General features: G+C 37.9%; 1 long non-coding RNA gene across 6 annotated transcripts in view; it reads left to right on the top strand.

The window, feature by feature from the left end:
• Nucleotides 1-12,709, top strand: part of LOC147364384 (uncharacterized) — a 610,904-nt gene that overhangs the window by 212,821 nt on the left and 385,374 nt on the right. For all 6 annotated transcript variants that reach the window (XR_015134443.1, XR_015134439.1, XR_015134444.1 and 3 more), the window contains one exon: nucleotides 11,804-11,916. This is a non-coding gene — a long non-coding RNA (uncharacterized LOC147364384). The remainder of the gene's footprint in view (nucleotides 1-11,803; nucleotides 11,917-12,709) is intronic.

Raw genomic sequence — 12,709 nt, 5'->3', positions numbered from 1 at the left:
ATTTGTGATAAGGCCAATTAAGATTTCACTTTAGTGAAATTTTACATTTATGATAAAATATTATTAACTATGGGCTTCCCAGGTGGCTCAATGGTAAAGAATCCACCTGCCAATGCAGGAGACACAGGAAACTAGGGTTCTATCCCTGGTTTGGAAAAATCCCCTGGAGAACGGAATGACAACCCACTCCAGTATTCTCGCCTGGGAAATTCCGTGGACACAGAAGCCTTGCTGGCTACAGTCCATGGGGTCTCAGAGAGTCAGACATGACTGAACATACAGACATATTATTAACTATGGCACTAAAATGTATAGTAGATCTCTACTACTTAGAGTATATCTTTAACTGAAACTTTGTACCCTTTGAGCTTTTTTGATATCTGATTTAAGTTATTTCATAATATCAACTTCTATTCAATTTAATAAACATTCTTAGAGGATATGTCAAGAGCAGGGACCTATGCTGAGGATTGTGAAGGATATAGGGTTGAACATCAGGCTTTCTCTCAGTTTGCATGTGACATATTAGACTTGACAGCATGATGCAATTAGATGCTTAAAATATCATTTCCTAAAAATATATTTGATTTGCAATTAAGTATTTGTTAAAATATAACATGATAGCTAAAATGTAAGCGAAGAGAATGGTCCTAATGAATCAGAAATGTTGCTTAAGTTCCAAACTTCACTAGAATGTCAATGTATTCTTTGAATAAATATGAAACATAGGCATTAGTTTAAGTTCATCCCATGAATCAACATGTTGTTCAGTCACTCAGTCATGTCCAACTCTTTGCGACCCCATGAACTGCAGCACCCCAGGCTTCCCTGTCCTTTACCATCTCCCAGAGCTTGCTCAAAGTCATGTCCATTGAGTCGGTGATGACATCCAACCATTTCATCCTCTGTCATCTCCTTCTCCTCCTGCCTTCAATCTTTCCCAGCATCAAGGTCTTTTCTAATGAGTCAGCTCTTCGCAACAGGGGGCCAAAGTATTGGAGCTTCAGCTCCAATGAATCAACTAAGTACAACTTAAAAACTGCTTTCCTTATTTATAGGTTGAAATGGGAAATTAACCAGGGAGTATTTAAATTAATATACTTCTAATAGTTTCTGAGGAAATTCATGTGGAAAATAAGAACCTGCATAGTTTATGGTAAAACATCGGATCAATGTTATCAGTTTAAACCTGAAGAAAGATCAGTGTCACCTAGCATTTCTCCCATTGCTGTGCATTTCTCCACTATGGTTCTTACCACATCCATGCCGGGAGTTAACTGAATCCTTTATCTGGACACCTCTGCTTCAAATTAAATAAGTATTCATGATTTAACAAATAAATCTGGGATTGTCTGGCAAAGGATTCTAATGTGTAACCACCTCTAGAAATAACATGAAAAAGAGTTCTTAAAAGTAAAAAGTCATCCACGATGCATTATAAGACTACTGTAATAGTGAAAAGAGAAGCCTTTCCCTTGAATTATTGGATAAACTTATATTCCTTCCCCTCCCATAACATCTCATACTCAAACTATGCAATGGAGTCTCATGGTTAGAATCTCTGGAGTCAGGAAAATTTGTGTGCAAATTCTTACTTTGATCACAGCCCATCTGCTTGATCCTAGTCATGTTATCCAATCCCTGTATGCCTCAGTCTTCTGGTTTATGTAAAGAGTGAGTAATCATTATATGTACTTCTTGTGAGCATTGAGGAAGATATAACCTGATCATGTATATGAAGCCCTTCATATACAGGTACAGTTCCTGACATAGAAAACACTCAATAAATGTATACACATACATGATATCTAAAGATGACTTGTTCACTTTCTCTTTCTCCTGACATCTTCATTTTGGTGAATTAAGATCAATATCCTTCTAAGTGCTAAGGCTCAAAATCTTAAGCATCATCAGCTCCTTAATTTGCATTGAAACATCCTATCCTTTTTTAGCCTATATGATCAATTGCTCTAATCTGGCATTTCTTTCATCCACCATATTGTCTTTTGGATAAATCCCTTTCATTCCATCCATTATCACTAAAATTAGGCATTAATTATCATCAAGGATGCTGTGATGATGTCTCCACAAAGGAGGACCCTTTCTCTTCTCATTCTAATCCTTCCTTTGTAGAACTTCTGATTAATCTTCCTAAAGTTTTATTTTGACAATGATGAATATTTATAACAAACTGAGTATGATTGTTATTCATGTATTCATGTAATGAATATTGATTGATCAAATGTTACAATCCATGCAGTGCTTTAATCACTAGGGATATAGCAATAAATAACATAAATAAGTCCTTGTCCTCAGGAAACTTAGATTCTGGTGAACACACTTAAATTCTACAAATAATATTTTAAAATTAATATAAATTCATATAGTTTCAAAAAATAGTAAATTCCAGTGAATGTTTATTTATATTGATTACTTTGTTATGTGCCTAAATACTGCCAACCATAATAATACATATTTCATATATATTGACTGTAAACTTTAGACAGCCCTGAAAATTAGATTGTTGCTGCTGTTCAGTCACTATGTTATGTCCAACTTTTTGTGACCCCCATAGACTGCAGCACACCAATTTTCCCTGTCCTTCACTATTTCCTTGAGTTTGCTTAAATTCATGTTCAAAACCAAGCAATTTTCATTGCAAGTTACTTCCTTTCTTGGTTTCAAAGAGGCAGCGGAACCAGAGATCAAATTGCCAACATCCGTTGGATCATAGAAAAAGAAAGAGGATTCCAGAAAAAAATATCTACTCATTGACTATACTAAAACCTTTCACTGTATGGATCACAAAAAACTGTGGAAATTCTGAAAGGGATGGGAATAACAGACCATCTTACCTGCCTCCTGAGAAATCTGTATGCAGGTCAAGAAGCAACAGTTAGAACTGGACATGGAACAATGGACTTGTTCCAAATTGGGAAAGGAGTACTTTAAGGGTGTGTATAGTCGCCCTGCTTATTTAACTTATTTGCAGAGTACATCATGCAAGATGTCAGTCTGGGTGAAGCACAAGCTGGAATCAAGATTGCTGGGAGAAATATCCTCAGATATTTAGATGTCACTACCCTAATGGCAGGAACTAAAAAGAGGAACTAAAGAGCTTCTTGATGAAGGTGAAAGAAGAGAGTGAGAAAGCTGGCTTAAAACTCAACATTCAGAAAAAGCTAAGATCATGGCACTCGGTCTTATCACTTTATGGCCAATAGATGGGGAGGGAAATAGTGGAAGCAGTGACAGATTTTATCTTCCTGGGCTCCAAAATCATTGTGGATGGTGACTGCAGCCATAAAATTAAAGGACACTTGCTCCTTGGAAGGAAAGCTATAACAAACCTAGACCATGTATTAAAAAGCATAGACATCACTTTGCTGACAAAGGTCCATGTAGTTAAAGCTATGGTTTTTTCAGTAGTCATGTATTGATGTGAGAGTTGGACCATAAAGAAGGCTGAGTGCTGAAGAAATGATGGTTTTGAATTATGTTGCTGGAGAAGACTCTTGAGAGTCCCTTGGCCTGCAAGGAGATCAAACCAGTCAATTCTAAAAGAAATCAACCCTGAATATTCATTGGAAGTTCTGATGCTGAGGCTGAAACTAATCCTTTGGCCACTTGATGCAAAGAGATGCCTCGCTAGAAAAGACCCTGATGCTGGGATAGTTTGAAGGCTAAAGAATAAGGGAGAGCAGAGGATGAGATGGCTAGATAGGATCACCAAGTCAATTGACATGAATTTGAACAAATTCTGAGAGACAGTGGAGGACAGAGGAGCCTGGCATTCTGCAGTCCATGGGATTGCCAAGAGTTGGACATGACTTAGTGACTGAACAAGCACAAGAAGAAATTCATTTAATATTGACTAAGACACCTAACAGCCCTCTCACGGAACCCTTATTTTTTTTCTAACTTTATTGCCTACTTCAGTTCTCACATCCTCCTTTCAAGCCCTATAGGACCACAAACTACATTCCACTTTCTTTCCTCTGTATGATGTCACCTCGAGTTCCCTAGACCTAAGATATTTTCTCTGTACACGTCTCTCTCTCCTTCCCTCTGTCCCCTTTCACTCCTAGTATCCAAAATCCAAGAAGCCAATAAGCTTTCTAAATCTCCCCACCATAATTCAACAGTCCTCAACAGTCACTATTGAATTTTTAACACTCTTATATGACATTAACGTTAAGCTACCTTTTATTGTAATAGAAATTCAAATTCTAAAGAATTTGAATAAATTTTATTATTTTCAATTAACTAGACTCACTCTTTAATGCCTGTATTACTTTGTATGATGAAGTGTTTATAATAATGCTTTGCATATTCTCTGAGTCCAGTATATTGAATGGAAATTTGGGGAAGGAAACAAGTGATCCTTTAATTTGCATGAGGAGGTGGCTGCCAACCACTCTGTATTTAGATGGGCCTAGTTGTTGAAAGTTTTAGAATCTATAAAGGACTAATAGTTATGGCTGAATTATAGTAAGTAAATGCACAAAGACACATTAACTTGATTCAGTTAGAAGAAAAGTGATGTAAAAATGATAAATGATTGTATGGATTGTTAAAATGACATGTCAGATACTGGCTTGAATCCAGCTTTTTCCTTTTTTCAACAGCTTCTTGCTCAGGGTCTGATTATATGGGATTTTCAATGACTTCCTAAATAAAGACTACTAGTATTTTAGGACTTATCTTTGGATACACCCTTGGGATAATTTCAAAGGCACAGGAAATGTTTAAATTGAAGAGACAAAACAAGCAATTGGCTTTTTATAACCTTACTCTACAGATTGGTATGTTTTAAAATAGTGGGAATTTTTAAAGGATAGTCTTTTCTGATAAAGTGAGACAGGAAAGCCTTAGGTCAGAAACATCAGCTTTATAAAAAAAATGCCTTGAGGGAGGCCCAGATGCATTATCTAGAGGCCTTTCACCTCTTCCTCTAGCCCTGGTGCCTGTCACAGCACCATCAATCCATTTCTAGCATTTTACTTAGCTATGAACTTCTTAGAGTGACAAGAGAGTGATTCATAATATATAGTAAGGCTTCCAGGAAGCTTTTTTCCTTTAAGCTACAGGGCAAGTGAATCAGCCTTTTGCTTTCTCGCAGGAACTACTTATCTTCAATCTTTCAATTAAAGGTCAAAAAATGAAAGAAGACACTCTGGTCGTCTATTATGGTGTTTTTGTTCCCATTGTCAGAGAATCTGTTCTTTTGTAGTTGTCTTTCAACCTGTCCAAGACTTGTGTCTTTCTCCCCCTCTTCCTGATTTACAAAGTGGGAAATTTTCTCAGGAGGTCTGGAAATCTTTGTTACATACACACACAAGACATAGATAATTATAATCACTTTCAAAAAGGAAAAAAAAGTGCCTCCCATGGTAAGCATAATGTTTACTTAAAGCCTTTGCAAAAAGAGATTAAAGGCAAAAATTTATGAGTTAAACTAAAATATTTTTTAGGAAGTTAAAATCATGCTTCTTAGTGTCTTGATCTGTGCCTGCCTAAGTGAAGAGAAGCCTAAATAAGTTTATGCAATAAAAGCAAAAACAGTTAATTATTAGATGCTTAAAATGTACCAGGCTTTTCATGAATTGATATATTTAATCCTCAGATCAACATGATGAGATAGCTTTATTACATCACTAACCTACAAGTGAGAACTCTGAAATACAGTAAATTGCCCAAGGTCAAAGAGCTAGGAAGGGACAAGGCAGAGACTTAATTCCATGAAGTATGATTTCAGAGCCCATGCTCTTAACCACTGTGCATTCTCAAATGCAAGAAACTGATACAGAAAGTTCAGGCTCCTAGCATGAGGAATGGGTTTGGAATCTGAAAGACTGTAGTGATTTATCCACTCTTCATTTGATCTATATATGCCATAGCAAGATATTTTGCTGAGCATATTATTCTTAGGCTTTAAAATTCCATTCAGGAACTATCAAATATATCCCTTAATCCAAAATCAATTTATATGTATTGAATATCTCATGATCTATTATGGATATTCAACAAGGTACAACAAATTGTCTGATGAATGTGTGAAAACTACTGTTTAACCAGCTTCTACAATCACTCTTCACATGTCAATCACTGTGCTATCTTATCTAAACCTCAGAAGGCATGTGAGAGATACGTTTACCCCAACCTGTTATGAAGCTGAGGTCACATGTGTCTAAGAGACTGAATAATTCACTCTAGGTCAGCAGATTGGAAGAAATAGGGCTAACGTCCTGAGTTCTGATGATCTCTGAGGCCCAAAAGTTTACCAGCAATCCAGTAGTATAAATCACCTTAAAAAAAAAAAAAAACTACTACGCTAAAATACAGTTCTTTCATGCCTGATGTAGAGTGTTGAGGGAATTGTTTAAGGGATAGCCTTCCGAATAACAAAGCATAAATTCTAGTAAAAGTTAGTTAATGGATTATACTAACATACTTGTGTCTGGCAGATTTAAAACCATCCAGGTATCATAGTGGAGAAGGCAATGGCGGCCCACTCCAGTACTCTTGCCTGGAAGATCCGGTGGACAGAGGAGCCTGGTGGGCTGCAGTCTGTGGGGTCGCGGAGAGTTGGATATGATTGAGCGGCTTCAGTTTCTCTTTTCACTTTCGTGCACTGCAGAAGGAAATGGCAACCCACTCTGGTGTTCTTGCCTGGAGAATCCCAGGGACGGGGGAGCCTGGTGGGCTGCGGGTCGCGCAGAGTCGGACACGACTGAAGCGACTCAGCAGCAGCAGCAGCAGGTATCATAGTAATAACACATTAACAGCATTCTAAATACTTCTATGTCTAGGGATTTCTAACTTCCCAGAACCCTGAACCTCAACTCTTAGCAACTGAAAGTCTTAAGAATGTGCAGTACAATTCCTTCTATATCTCAATTCATTTGTATATAATTAAAAGTTATTATAATTGCTTTCTGTAAACCTTAATGAATTATAGAATTCCTAATTAAAACAGATGTTAAAAGAAAGAAAAGATCTAGGACTTAGATTTTGGATAGAGGGAAGTAGTGGGTTAAAAAAATTTATAGGTCTGTGTTCAGGGAAGCTATGCTCCATGTCATGAGGAATCCAATAGAATGAAATGGACCAATGTCTCCCAGAAAAATCCCCCATGTATAATTGAGTCCAAGAGAGATAAATATCATCCATAAGCAAGATCCTATGGATGAATCTCACTTGCATCATTATGGCTACTTTATTAATATTTACTTAGATCAAATTCTTCTCCAACTGATAGTTTATTCACAAACTGAAATAATATAAAAATCAGTTCATTTGGTGGCTTGTAAGGAAAGACCAGTTTTCGATTGTGAAAATACTGAAAATCAAACTTAATGATCTGTAGATATAACCCTATGATACGGCTGGTTCATGGATACCTTTTTAGAAGGACATGAGTGGCACTGGTGATAAAGAACAGTCCTGCCAATCAGGAGACATAAGAAATGCAGGTTTGATCCCTGGGTTGAGGGAAGATCCCCTGGAGGAGGGCATGGCAACCTACTCCAGTATTTTTGCTTGGAGAATCCCCATGGACAGAGGAGCCTGATGGGCTACAGCCCACAGGGTTGCAAAGAGTTGGACATGATTGAAGTGACAGCATGCATGCACGCACAGACCTGAATAAAGTTATAATAGTTCTGTGTTCAAAATATCAATGGGAGAACGGTGACTTAGACAAAGGGAAACCTTTAGATTTTTCAATTTGTCTAGAACACTATCCAGATGATGGAATTAGCAACTTCTTTTGGCACATTTGCTATTCCATAGGCAGTGCATATGTCAGGTGCTCAGAGCTTGATGCCACTATTTTTAGGGTTTTTCTTCCCCCTAATTTTATTATTTTGTTCTAAGAACTTTTAACATAAGATCTATTCTCAAAGTAATTTTTTTTCACTTTGCAATCTATGATTGTTGAATATAACTGCAGTGTTGTACAGCAGATTTCTAGAGTTTATTCATTTTACTTAACTGAAACTTTGTGTCTGTTGGCTATTGTCTACCCATATACCCCTCCTCCTAGTCCCTAGAAACTACCATTCCATTCTGCTTCTATGACTTTGACTGTTTTAAATACTCTTAAATGTTGAATCAGGTAGTATTTTCCTTTCTGTGATGACTTATTTCATTTATCATAATGTCTTAAAGGTTCATCCGTGGTTGTGCCATACTGCAGAACTTCCATCTTTTTGAATACTGGGTAGTATTATATTGTATTTATGTATGTATGTGTGTATATATATGTATGTACACACACACACACACATACCATATTTTATCCATTCATCAGTTGATAAGCATCAAGTTCTTTCCACATTTTGGCTGTGCTTTTTGTGTCACATTCATGGACCATATCACCAAGTCCAAAATCAAGGTTATTTTCCCTTATGTTTTCTTCTAAAGTTTTAGGTTTGGATCACCAGTTGAATTGATTTCTGTACATGATGTAAAATAGGGGTTCAAATATTATTTTTCATGGGAGTATATAGTCTTTCTGTCATTATTTGTTAAAGATACTGTCCTTTCTCTTTCCTGTATTCTTGGTACCCTTTTTGAAGATCAGTTTTCCATATATATATGAGTTTAGTTCTGGATTATCTATTCTGTTCACCTGGTCTATATGTTTGTATGCCAGTGCCATACTGGTTTTTCTGTTCATTTGTTAGTTTTCTTTATTGAAGTAGCTCTCATGTCTGCTGGTTTATAATTCTGAATTTTCTTATTAACTGATTCAAGAAATACTTCCTGGGATCCTTCTGATATCTAATCCAAGATTAAGCAGTATAAAGTATAATCCAAGGTAGATTTTTTCCCCTCTATCCAAGTTCTTTTATTGATTTATCCATTTTAATTTTCATTTATTCTTTAAATTGAAGTACAGTTGATTTACAATGTTGTATATAGTTTCAGGTATACAGTAAAGTGGTTCGGTTGTTGTATATACGTAGTTATTTTTTCAGATTCTTTTCTCTTATAGGTAATTATAAAGTACTGAGTGTAGTTTCTTGTGCTGTACAACAGACTTTTGTTAATTATCTGTTTTATATATAGTAGTGTGTCTATGCCAAAGAATGTTCAAACTACTGTACAGTTAGTCATTTCACATACTAGCAAGGTGATACTCAAAATCCCTCAAGCTGGGCTTTAGCAGTACATGAACTGAGAGCTTCAAGATATTCAAACTGGATTTAGAAAAGGCAGAGGAACCAGAGATCAAATTGCCAACATCCGTGGGAACACAGAAAAAGCAAGGAAATTACAAAAATCATTTACTTCTGCTTCATTGACTATGCCAAAGCCTTTGACTGTGTAGATCACAACAAACTGTGGAAAATTCTTAAAGAGATGGGAATATCAGACCACCTACATGTCTCCTGAGAAACCTGTATGCAGCACAAGAGGTAATAGTTAGAACAGGGCATGAAACAATGGACTGGTTCAAAATTGGGAAAGGAGTATGTCAAGCCTGTATATTGTCACCCTGATTATTTAACTTCTGTGCAGAATTGTTCAGTTACTCAGTTGTGTTCAACTCTTTGCAATGCCATGGACTGCAGCACACCAGGCTTTCCCATCCTTCAGTATCTCCTGGAGGTTACTCAACTTATATCCATTGAGTAAATGATGCCATCCAACCATCTCATCCTCTGTCACCCCTCTTCTTCTCTTGCCCTCAATCTTTCCCAGCATCAGAGTCTTTTCCAATGAGTCAGCTCTTCACATCAGGTGGCCAAAGAATTGGATCTTCAGCTTCAGCATCAATCCTTCCAATGAATATTCAGGGTTGATTTCCTTTAGAATTGACTGGTTTAGTATCCTTACTGCCCAAGGGACACTCAGGAGTCTTCTCCAGCACCACAGTTAGAAAGCATCAATTCTTTTTTTTTTTAATTTTATTTTTAAACTTTACATAATTGTATTAGTTTTGCCAAATATCAAAATGAATCCACCACAGGTATACATGTGTTCCCCATCCTGAACCCTCCTCCCTCCTCCCTCCCCATACCATCCCTCTGGGTCGTCCCAGTGCACTAGCCCCAAGCATCCAGTATCATGCATCAAACCTGGACTGGCATCTCGTTTCATACATGATATTTTACATGTTTCAATGCCAGTCTCCCAAATCTTCCCACCCTCTCCCTCTCCCATAGAGTCCATAAGACTGTACTATACATATCAGTGTCTCTTTTGCTGTCTCGTACACAGGGTTATTGTTACCATCATTCTAAATTCCATATATATGCGTTATTATACTGTATTGGTGTTTTTCCTTCTGGCTTACTTCACTCTGTATAATAGGCTCCAGTTTCATCCACCTCATTAGAACTGATTCAAATTAATTCTTTTTAATGGCTGAGTAATACTCCATTGTGTATATGTACCACAGCTTTCTTATCCATTCATCTGCTGATGGACATCTAGGTTGCTTCCATGTCCTGGCTATTATAAACAGTGCTGTGGTGAACATTGGGGTACACGTGTCTCTTTCCCTTCTGGTTTCTTCAGTGTGTTTGCCCAGCAGTGGGATTGCTGGATCACTGGTTTAGTATCCTTACTGCCCAAGGGACACTCAGGAGTCTTCTCCAGCACCACAGTTAGAAAGCATCAATTCTTCAGCACTCAGCCTTTTATATGGTCGAACTCTCACATCTGTACATGAGTACTGGCAAAACCATAGCTTTGGCTATATGGACCTTTGTCAGTATAGTGATGTCTATGCTTTTTAATATGCTACCTAGGTTTGTCATAGCTTTTCTTCCAAGGAGCATGAGTCTTTTCATTTCATGGTAGCAGTCACTGTTCACAGTGGTTTTGGAGCTCACAAAAACAAAATCTACCACTGTTTTACTTTTTCCACATCTGATGGGACCAGATGCCATGATCTTAGTTTTTTGAATGTTGAGTTTTAAGCCAGCTCTTCCTCTGCTCTTTCACCATCATCAAGAGTTCTTTAGTTCCTATTCACTTTCTGCCATCAGAGTGGTATCATCTGCATATCTGAGAATGTTGATATTTCTTCCAGAAATCTTGATTCCAGCTCATGATTGATCCAGCCAGGCATTTCACATGATGTACTCTGCATATAAGTTAAATAAAGGAAGGATTTACTATTGGATTTTGTTAGTTGTTTATGATAATTTTTTGGTCTCTTGTATATTTTCTTTTTTATCTGTCTTCCTTTGTATTTTGTTAATGTTTTGTATTGATATGCTTTGATTCCTTTCTTCTTTTATTTTTCTTTTGTGATAACCTTGAAGCTTACATAAAATATCTCTTAGTTATAATTGTTTATTTAAGCTGATAACAACTTAATCTCAGTCACCTACACAAACTGTGTATACATTAGACAAAGGCACCAGTCCCATTTTTATAAACTGGCCTTGTATAGCTAAACACCCCCACCAATCAGCCTGACTCAAGATTCTGGGGATCTCTACCAACTTTTTCTTCCCCAAGAATAAGCAGGAAGTTGTGGTTTCTTCCACTCATTCTGTATTGATTTTAGGTGGAAAGGAGCTATGCCATGTAGTCTAAACCACCATCTGTGCTCTTCCCCAGATGACTAAACTATGCTATACCCATCAAAGCTCCTAGACTGGCAGGTTAGATACCAGTTCTTTGGACAGCCCCAGAGAAATTAGGGTGCCTTATGCCTGGATCAAGTTTTTTCCACTGGGGGAAGCTAAGAGCTGAGAATTTTCATACACATGCTCATAGGGGGCTGGGGCAGAATCTATGGCATCTACCAACCCAAGTCACTATTTCTTTTCTTCTTTAGGTTCCTAGACTATGCTGGACCCATTAGAGCTTCAAGGGTGGCAAAATTTCTTCAAGGATCTCTGGAGAATTTGGAGTTCTAGATACATGGATCAACTCTTTCCCTCCATAGAGGTAAGCTGAGAATTTGGACTTTTCATTTTCTTTACTGTGCTAAGAAGGGTGAGGATCTATGGTATTTAACAGTCCAAGCATTTCCCTCCCTGGGAGAAGACTGTGGCTAGGCTGTACTGGGTTCAACAAAGCTCCAGGATTGGCAAGACAGAAGCCAGTCCTCTAAGGTACCTGTCAGAAAAGTCGAGACACTGGATATGTATACCCAACCCTTGCCTCCCCTCAGTGAGGGGAGCTAGGAAGTATTTTGCTGATCATATGGTGCTGTGTCTTGGGCAGGGACTCTGGTGAGAGGTTTCTCCAGATCTCCCTACTGGCTTTGATGATGAGTCTGGTTTCATATTCTTCTGGAGTGCAAGAGCCTTTCAGTTAGTTTCTGGAGTTTTCACAAACAGGATGTATCTATGAATTTTTGCTGAATTGGTATGTTTGTAGGTGAGAATAGGTGCAGGGCTTCCCAGTCTGCTATCTTGCTGATGTTACTACCATTAAGATTTTTCTCAAAGTTTCATTTCATACATATTGAGGCCATACTGACACGCTGCACAAATCCAGCCCAATTGGCTGCTAGGTCCTGCTTTGTGCAGAGACCACAGGTCTGCTGGTAGTTGGGCCAATGTTCTATGGTGTCTTTCCATGCAGCCTGGGGGTCCTTGAGATAGTTCCACCCTTTGGTGGCCTGTACTGGATCCTGGGGTGACTGGATACATTGTGTGGGATTCCCGGTGTTCATTGTAGACAGGGTTGAATCTCCAGGTGGCTACCTACAGGGTTTGGAGATTCCTAGGGCCAC

Source organism: Bos grunniens, chromosome 10 (assembly GCF_055505025.1).
Source record: "Bos grunniens cultivar Pamir isolate PY7600 chromosome 10, Bosgru_T2T1.0, whole genome shotgun sequence".
Taxonomy (NCBI): domain Eukaryota; kingdom Metazoa; phylum Chordata; class Mammalia; order Artiodactyla; family Bovidae; genus Bos; species Bos grunniens.
Note: the sequence above shows the minus strand (reverse complement) of the source record. Positions and strands in the feature narration are given on the sequence as shown.